Source organism: Liolophura sinensis, chromosome 12, assembly GCF_032854445.1.
Source record: "Liolophura sinensis isolate JHLJ2023 chromosome 12, CUHK_Ljap_v2, whole genome shotgun sequence".
NCBI classification, from domain to species: Eukaryota; Metazoa; Mollusca; class Polyplacophora; order Chitonida; family Chitonidae; genus Liolophura; species Liolophura sinensis.
This window is the reverse complement of record NC_088306.1, coordinates 11,762,983-11,771,163: the sequence shown is the minus strand read 5'-3', so window position 1 is coordinate 11,771,163 and position 8,181 is coordinate 11,762,983. Positions and strand designations below refer to the sequence as shown.

Here is an 8,181-nt window from a genome sequence, read left to right as displayed (position 1 = left end):
TCGTGCCTGGAATATCCACTGCCTACCCGGCATCATTGAAAACTGATGACCGCTTCTCTCTTGTGTGTTACCGGCTTTATTTCTTATTTGTATAATTTCTTACATACCTGTCTTTGGGAACTAGTGTTAAACGCTGTTTTGGAAATGGACCTTGCGATTATCGACTTGGAACGCCATTTACGGACTACGAATGGTATATGAATGTCGGACACGACGCTTATTTTAACTTTATGTCACATACACGGCTGCTTCCTCTCCGGCCGTACGTGGGAAGGTCTGCCAGCAACCTGCGGATGGTCGTGGGTTTCCCCCGGGCTGTGCCCGGTTTCCACCCACCATAATGCTGGCCGCCCTCGTATAGGCCTAAGTGAAATATTCTTGAGTACGGCGTAAAACACCAATCAAATAAATAAAAATACACAGCTGTGATAAGTTTTAAACTTTTAGTATTATTTGGTTGAGGGTTTACTTTATTAATAATAATCCCAAATTGTTTAAGGTTATACTATAAATCGTGTTGGCTTTCCTCGTCGTCTTAAAAACAGTTTGGGACTGAGAAAGTTTGCAAGCGACAAAAGTTAACTTGTAAAAGTATAATATCACTGACGATCAGACAATACCCCCCTATATATAGATGAGATTCTAGCGTGTCCAGTTATGTCGGGCCCCGATTTGGTACCAGCCCGGATAGCACCGTTAGTAGAACGTCTGCTTCGGGAGCGGTAGATCCAGGATGAATCCAAGTTCGAGTCACACTTAAGACTTTAAAAGAGGAAGTTGTAACGCTTGGCGTTCAGCATGAAGGGGATAGTGCAACGACTGGTTGACCCATATCAATATAATGGCTCGGGCGGGGAGGCTTACATGCCTTCGGTAAGTCGTCTCAATAAAAGAGCGGTCGAAATCCGTCCTGCAAAAAGGAGGTACACTACATACACCCTAAGGATTCCTTCGTCGTCATATGACTGAAAAATTGTTGAGTACGACGTTAAACCCCAAGCACTCATTCATTCAAAGTCGGGGGCTACAAAAACAATTTTGTTTTCAATATGTATTTTCCTTTTATTCTCTTCCAAAAAATTTTTTTCACCATGTCACTTTTACGGCTCCGTAGTGATGTCGTTGTGCTCGCGAATATAGGTCAGAGCTGGAATCTAGGTCAGAAAGCTTACACCGCTTTGAATATTTGAAAACATATGGGTTACGAGTTTTTGTGAACTTGACCTGAAAGATGTGGTACGAAATTATTCCCAGTTTTGGCCTTGTTTTTGGCTTTCTGTGTGCACCATCGTTTATTGGATGGGGTATGAACAAGCTTTTCCGTAATGGCAAAGTAAGTGGTCGCATACAGTTGTATTTTTTAAGCGTATAAAGGTGAAGTTTTTTGAGGGGTAACGAAATCTAGACCCTCGTTGGTACATATCGTGTAAGTTTACGTCAATATAGATAAATGTACAACTCATTTTCTACTTCTTGCCATTAATATTTTTTTGTCTTATGACTGCAGATGTATTCTTATCGAAACTGGCAGATGTAGTATTTATGTATATTCTCTCCAGCGAGAAGGAGATTTCTAAGAACTCGTCCCTGAACCAAAATGCTGGTTGTCAATAAAATAGTTAAAACAAGGTAAAAGTGATACTAAAATAAATCGGTATCAAAATAAATTTGACAAAGGCACAGTGCCATGGTTAGGATATAGTAAAGACTAAAGTACTGTGTTTGCGTGCAACTTTCTACGTCACGACTCATGTAAATTCATTCATGCTTTCCCGAATGAGGATGGCCAGATGTGGAGGAGACCCTTTTCCGAAATAGTTCCAGATGTAACTCCCGTACATGCGCATTCAACTCTTACTGTGTTCATCTGCCTTATGCACGTCTAAAAAACCCATTCTGTTACATCTTGAGTGGTCTGGTGATATAAGCATCCAACTATGGACCCATCATGCTGTCAGATGGAAATTGGAAGACAGGCCCTGGGATCATGAAGTAATCTTAGACCTAAATAAAAATTTTAAATCATTTTAAAACTAGTATTTCTGACGTAACAAGGTGAGTATATTGCTTGTTCACGTAAATTCTGGGTAAGGTATTGTACTACAAATTTGAGCTGAAATAACGGAACGGAACGGAACATACCAAATTTAATGAATGAAATATTGACTGAAGTCTAAGATGGCTTTATGATCCCAGGGCCAGAGCTTTTTATAACAAGGAGATCACTTTCTGGAAAACTTATGAATGGTAGAGTGAAGAACTACTTACTTTAATTACACCTTTTCTTTTTTTTTTGTATGTAAATTGAATGTCTTCCCATTCATTTTTAACCAATGAAAAATCAGTAAAAGCATGTGGGCAAAAAAAAAAAAAAAAAAAAAAATGACGTCAGAAGGCACTTGGATTGGAAATGAATATGTAAACAGCACCCTAATCCTCATGATTTCCAAATGGGGATGACTGCCGGCTCAGCCTTGGCTTTAAGACATTCCTGATTTTGTAGTTGAATCGAGCAAAGATTTAAAGTCACTCTGTGGAAATGAGTTTGGTATAAATGTATTTGTACGATCAGATAATGTATTGGTAGTTTCAAGATGACATTGCTGGTGACAAAGAAAAATCAGGTTATGATAAATACTCCAAAATGGGCATCTCATCACTCATTAGCATAATGGTTGAAGCCTAATACTGGTTCTCCTATGTCCACAAACTGCCACTAGTGGAGGTGTCCTGTCTGGTGTCCTGTCTGGTGTCTTCTGCATAGTGTTTCACTGAGGAAGCACTACAAGTATGTCTGCACTGGAACTGGCCTGATGGTTGATACAAGGAGACACACATGGAGATATAACCAACGGAATGTTAAGAAACACCATTAAACAGTTAAACAAACAAATCAAAGATAAGGATTTCATGTTGTGTATGTGACTCTGGGTTGACTTGTACATGTTAAGTTTTACATTCATTTCAGAATTGTGCAAAAAACTGGGAAGAAGATCCTCGAGACTTTATGCTCTATTTACGAGATCAAAGGATAACAGGCAGTGAATACAAGCCTAAAGTAAGTGTAATGGTTGACGGATTTACTCTGCCAGATGGAAGGCTTTATGTATGATTACATCATAGGTTGAAGTGTCTCACATATAAGTGGAAGAAGCAATATTTGTTAAATTATTTATTTGAATAGATTTCTACACACTTTAATGGATAAAGTACTTTGACATGTATACCCTGAAAGATAATACATGTACCTGCAAAATTTAAGAATCGTATATTGTATATCGAAAACCTACTCTTACAGTCTTGCCATTTCCACACACCATAAAATTCTTGCACTGAATAATATAATGCATGTCATAATGTGGTTAATATATTTTTATTTCCAGGGTTTAGAATGCATACCAGATGAGCCCGATAGCTAAGTCACCATGGAGGTCAAGATCTAACTGTTGTGCTGTGCAGATATTATGAAGTGATGCTGTGTAGAAAGTTATGTACATACAACTCAGAAGAGGACACTTCATCTTGTACTCTCTGAAAATTTCCCAGACAATTCATCACATTTCTGTGTAAAATGTCAGTATATGTGCGTTTTCCCATGGCTTATCAGCTCTGAGAAGAGTAGCAGTGAATTTGAAATGTAGAGTGCTGTTGTTTTTGTTGTATCAATAATAAGCTGAATCTAATACGATGGACCTAGTGTTTGTCAAGTTGTTTTCAGTGCTTCATTTGAAGGATCTGCTTCTCATAAGCTATACGGGGGGAGCAAGCCATGCCAAAGTGGTGATATTAATAATAATAATATCTTTATTTTCAGAGGGTAACAAACTCAGTCAATGTCACAGTATTGATCTTCCCTGAGACCCTCCATTCGCTCACACAACAATTCGGCAGTCACACAAGCTATTAAAAAAAAATTACACAAAGCATTAATCAGTTCAATATATATATACACATGTAGAGATACAAGGCTTTTTGCTATACGTTTGGCACTTTCTGCCACTGTTGGTACAAATTTTTACACGATTTAACTGAGGAGGCCGATTGCACGGAGACAGGCAGACTGTTCCACTGAACAGCCACAGAGCATGACAAGCTTTTAAGTTGTTCTGTGTGGGGAAAAGGAATTTTTACTGGCTCTTCTCTGATCGGGAACAACTTTTTCATAAAGTCAGGATAGTGGTCATTTAAAGATTTGTAAACAGAGAGATTCTTTTGGTATACGATAATTTCATGTATAGTATTTCAAAAGTTTAACATTTCAAAAGTTTCAGCTGAATATGTATTGTTACTTTTGTCTAGGATAAGTTTTGCAGCTTTTTTTTGAAGGTTTTTGTTGTCCTTGATCAAGTAGGCCTGTGGAACAGCTGCCCCAAATAGGGACAGCGTACATTAAATGAGGAAGGATATAACTGTTATAAAATAATAGTCTTGTTTTAAAGGGAAAAAAAGACTTCTGCCTCCTCAGTATTGACAATAGCTTAGACACAGTACTACACACTGAGTCAATATGACTCAACCATGAAAGTGTATGGTCTATATGCAGGCCAAGAAGTTTCAAACTTTGTACATTTTCAGTTGTCTGGCCATTGGCCGTGACATTGAGTGAATGCTGATGACAATTTTTTTAATTTCTGGGTAATTCCAATAAGGATGGACTTTGTTTTGGACACATTACGAAGCATTTTATTTCCAAAGCACCACTGATTAATAGGGTGCTTGCCTTTCAGTCACTAGGACACACATGGACCATTTCGGTGGCCCAATGGTTAGAGCCCAAGATCAAACCTGGTTCTGGTCATGCCAAAGATTTGAAACATGGTACTTGTTGCTGCCTCGTTTGAAGTTCAGCACTGAGGTATTAGACCAAGGAAACATGACTTGTTGGGCAAGTGTCTGTATAATGTGGCTGGGTGGGGTGTCATGTCTGGTGTCTTTGGCATGATACTTCAGTGGAGGCATGGACTCACCCTGTCACAAAAAGACAGTATAGTTACACACACCTAATGACTAATCGTTGTCATGTGAGAGCTGGCTTTGAACACCCCACTTAACCATTGTCTGCAGAGAGCTTAAACTTTTTTTAACTTATCTGTGATAGCCATCCCTATGTAAATTACACAATTGCATTGATATTCGCTGATACAGAACAGTAGACCGAGCTCACAGGTAACAAACAACCTTGACTGATTATTACCACCATACTCAGAATTTTTTCACTTATGCGATGGTGGTCAATGTTATAGTTTCCCGGGCAAATCACAAACGTTTGGCCAGCAACTGACTATTTTCCCTGTTATGTTTGGTCTTGCACGCAGTGTTGTTCAATGGAGTGACATCAGCGACTTATTGTCACCATGCCCCGAAAAAAAAGAGAGCGAAATCCACGATTTCCTATCCAAGGCCAGGATTGAACCTCATCCCATTCTCAAGCAGCAATTTCCTCCTCCAGCCTGATCAGGGACATCTACTGGTTTGCACAAATGGTTCTCTTGAAGTTGGGTAATGTATATTGGGCCACGATAGGGTGGTACTTTTGAAAATGAGACACCTCTCCTTAGTTAATTCAGAACTCTTATGGTATGTCCCAAATTTAGTGCAGCAAACTGTTTTGAAATTAACCCTATTGAAATCTGATATCAGACATCAGAAAGACGCTTTTTCGATTCTAGGGTCAGAGTTTACACTGCATGGGTACACTTCTTGTCATTTTTCACAGAAAAATAAAGAATACATATATATGTGAGATATTTTTTATTTTGTATGTTTATAAATACATGTACTTCACGACAGACAACACTGGGCAGGCCAGCTGTTTGCCACATAGTGATGATACAAGGAAATTGTAAACTCTGCTATAACAGTAGAACAAACCCAAAACTTGACGGATTAACAACCAACACTGCCGCAGTCACACTGCAGTTTGTTTGGTCTCCCAGAAAACTGCAAATACCGAGCAGCTGCTGGATTATTTTTGTTAACAAATGCATCAAAACACAGAGTTAACAAATATTAATGTTATTGTGTTGCAACCCACACCACAATATCCCCAATTATGATATTTCATTAGCTTATGCATCTGCCTGCTTTGTGTATGTGTTTTGTGCTCAGTACTTGATGCAAAAGTTTCTTCGTAAGTTACATGTACACGTAGGATTTTGTGTCTTCTTACACATAGGTTTCTGATTTAATTGGGTGGACTGTGTCTTTTTTGTCTTATTTTAACCCCTAAAATGTTATCCATTTAAACAGAGGGGCTTCTGGCCCAGATTTCCTTTTGATCACTCTTTATGTTAAGACTGGAAAAACTTTTGCCTTTTTTCTCATTCTTCTTTGTGAATTCCTGTATGTTACTGTTCAGTGAACTTTCTAATGGACTTCGGAGAAAGCTTTCCATTTTATTTGCGAGGACTTCAGAAAATACACCTGTTGAATGCTTCCTTCCTGTACCTTCAGCTTTGTTCTGAATACTCTTACTCTCCCCACTAGAGTTTCTAAATGCAGGTTCGTCGTCATATGACTGAAAAATTGTTGAGTACGACGTTAAACCCCAAGCACTCACTTTAAATGCAGGTAATTATCTCTCCTTATGAATTAAAAATATGCGATTGAAATTCATGTTAGGCGACATTAAATGTTAGAGCCAAAATGTGCAGGCTACCAGGCTCTTGTTCAGTTCTAACATTTTTAGGAACATTTAGGCTGAAAAGCAGGATTGAGCTTGAAATAAACTGCTTCCAAGAGCAGGTTTCTGATACTTGATGAGAATCACTTGAGCTTAATGCTGACAAGCTATTGCTGAACACTGTAAGTTGCATTTCAACTCCACTCAACACTGGGCCCCTGTTTTACAATTCTGTCGAGGACATTGTTTCTAAGAGCATGTCGTCGTATCTAAACAACTTCCTCAAGACATGCTGACGTGGTGATTTGTCGAATTCTATACACAGTATTTAAACAGGATTTGTCCCAGTATCATTCGACTAATCACCTCACAAACACATCTTCTTTATACCCGAGAACTGCACTCCTAATAGCATTAAAATGTTGACATCACATACTTTTCCTGCTAGAAAGACAAAATATTATTCTCAAAGAGAATAGCTTTAACTTTTGTACAAACACACTACCTCCACATGGGCAAAAATTGTTAGGTAAACTTTGAAGTCTGTCAACAGTGAAGCTCAATCCACCAAATTCATTGGACACCAAAACATTACTTGTGCACCAGTTAACACATGTACTGTTCAGAATTAATCCTCAGATAGGAATGATTAGTACATTTACAGACCTTGATGAGGTGAACAGGAGGAGAGAGAGAGCACATTTTTACAGTTCTTCCCTAGAACAGCATTCGAGACAGACTTAGGGAACCTCTCTGAACATGTTCTGTCTGTACCAGCCAGAAATTTATTTATTTACTTGATTGGTGTTTTTACACTGTACTCAAGAATATTTTACTTATACGACTGCGTCCAGCATTATGGTGAAAGGAAACCCACGACCATCCACAGGTTGCTGGCTGGGAGCCAGCATGACCTGGACTTACAGCGACCTCACTGGTGGGAGGCTCCTGGGTCACTGCGCCCTTGCAGGTGTGCTAACCCCTCTGGCCACAGAGATCCCCACCAACTAGAGAGGCTGCACAGAGGTTACACAGTTGTCAAACTATTGGTCATCACAGGGCTTCCCGTTTGCTACATATAAAGTGAGGCTGTGTTTTCCTTCGTTTCATGCCTGTAAAGGCACAGCCGTGAACTGTGAATCAAGCTCCTGTTCTCAGTCTCATGTAAAACCACCCATTTGTCAAAATCCAAAACATATTATTCATTCTACTGGACTACACTTGTTCATTTGTGGAAGGTACTAGCCACCACAGGTTTAGCCAAGGAGTGTCTCAGTGTCTTGAGATGCCCTATTCTGACAAAATTAACATGAAGAAGGGAAAATTGGAAATGAGATGGCCTGATTTCAAATTCTGGCTAAAACCCATTTCACTCCTGGCCTACATAAATACAATACTTAGTAAGATCTAACTTTTGCTGGTTCAACCTACATGTATGTGTTGAGATGTTATAAATCTCTGTCATTTTACACAGGTTAATGGTGTCAGAGTATATTAAAACCACCCATTTGCTATGCTCCCCTCCCACATACAGAAAGAAAATAAAAAAAAAACAAAAA

General features: G+C 39.0%; 2 long non-coding RNA genes across 2 annotated transcripts; both read left to right on the top strand.

Annotated features, from left to right (window-relative positions):
• Positions 1–1,196: 1,196 nt before the first annotated feature.
• LOC135479668 (uncharacterized) lies at positions 1,197–3,690 on the top strand. Its single transcript, XR_010445878.1, has 3 exons — positions 1,197–1,333; positions 2,969–3,058; positions 3,384–3,690. It is a non-coding gene; the product is annotated as an uncharacterized LOC135479668 (long non-coding RNA).
• Positions 3,691–5,650: 1,960 nt separating this feature from the next.
• Positions 5,651–8,181, top strand: LOC135479096 (uncharacterized). Its single transcript, XR_010445824.1, has 2 exons — positions 5,651–6,501; positions 6,571–8,181. It is a non-coding gene; the product is annotated as an uncharacterized LOC135479096 (long non-coding RNA).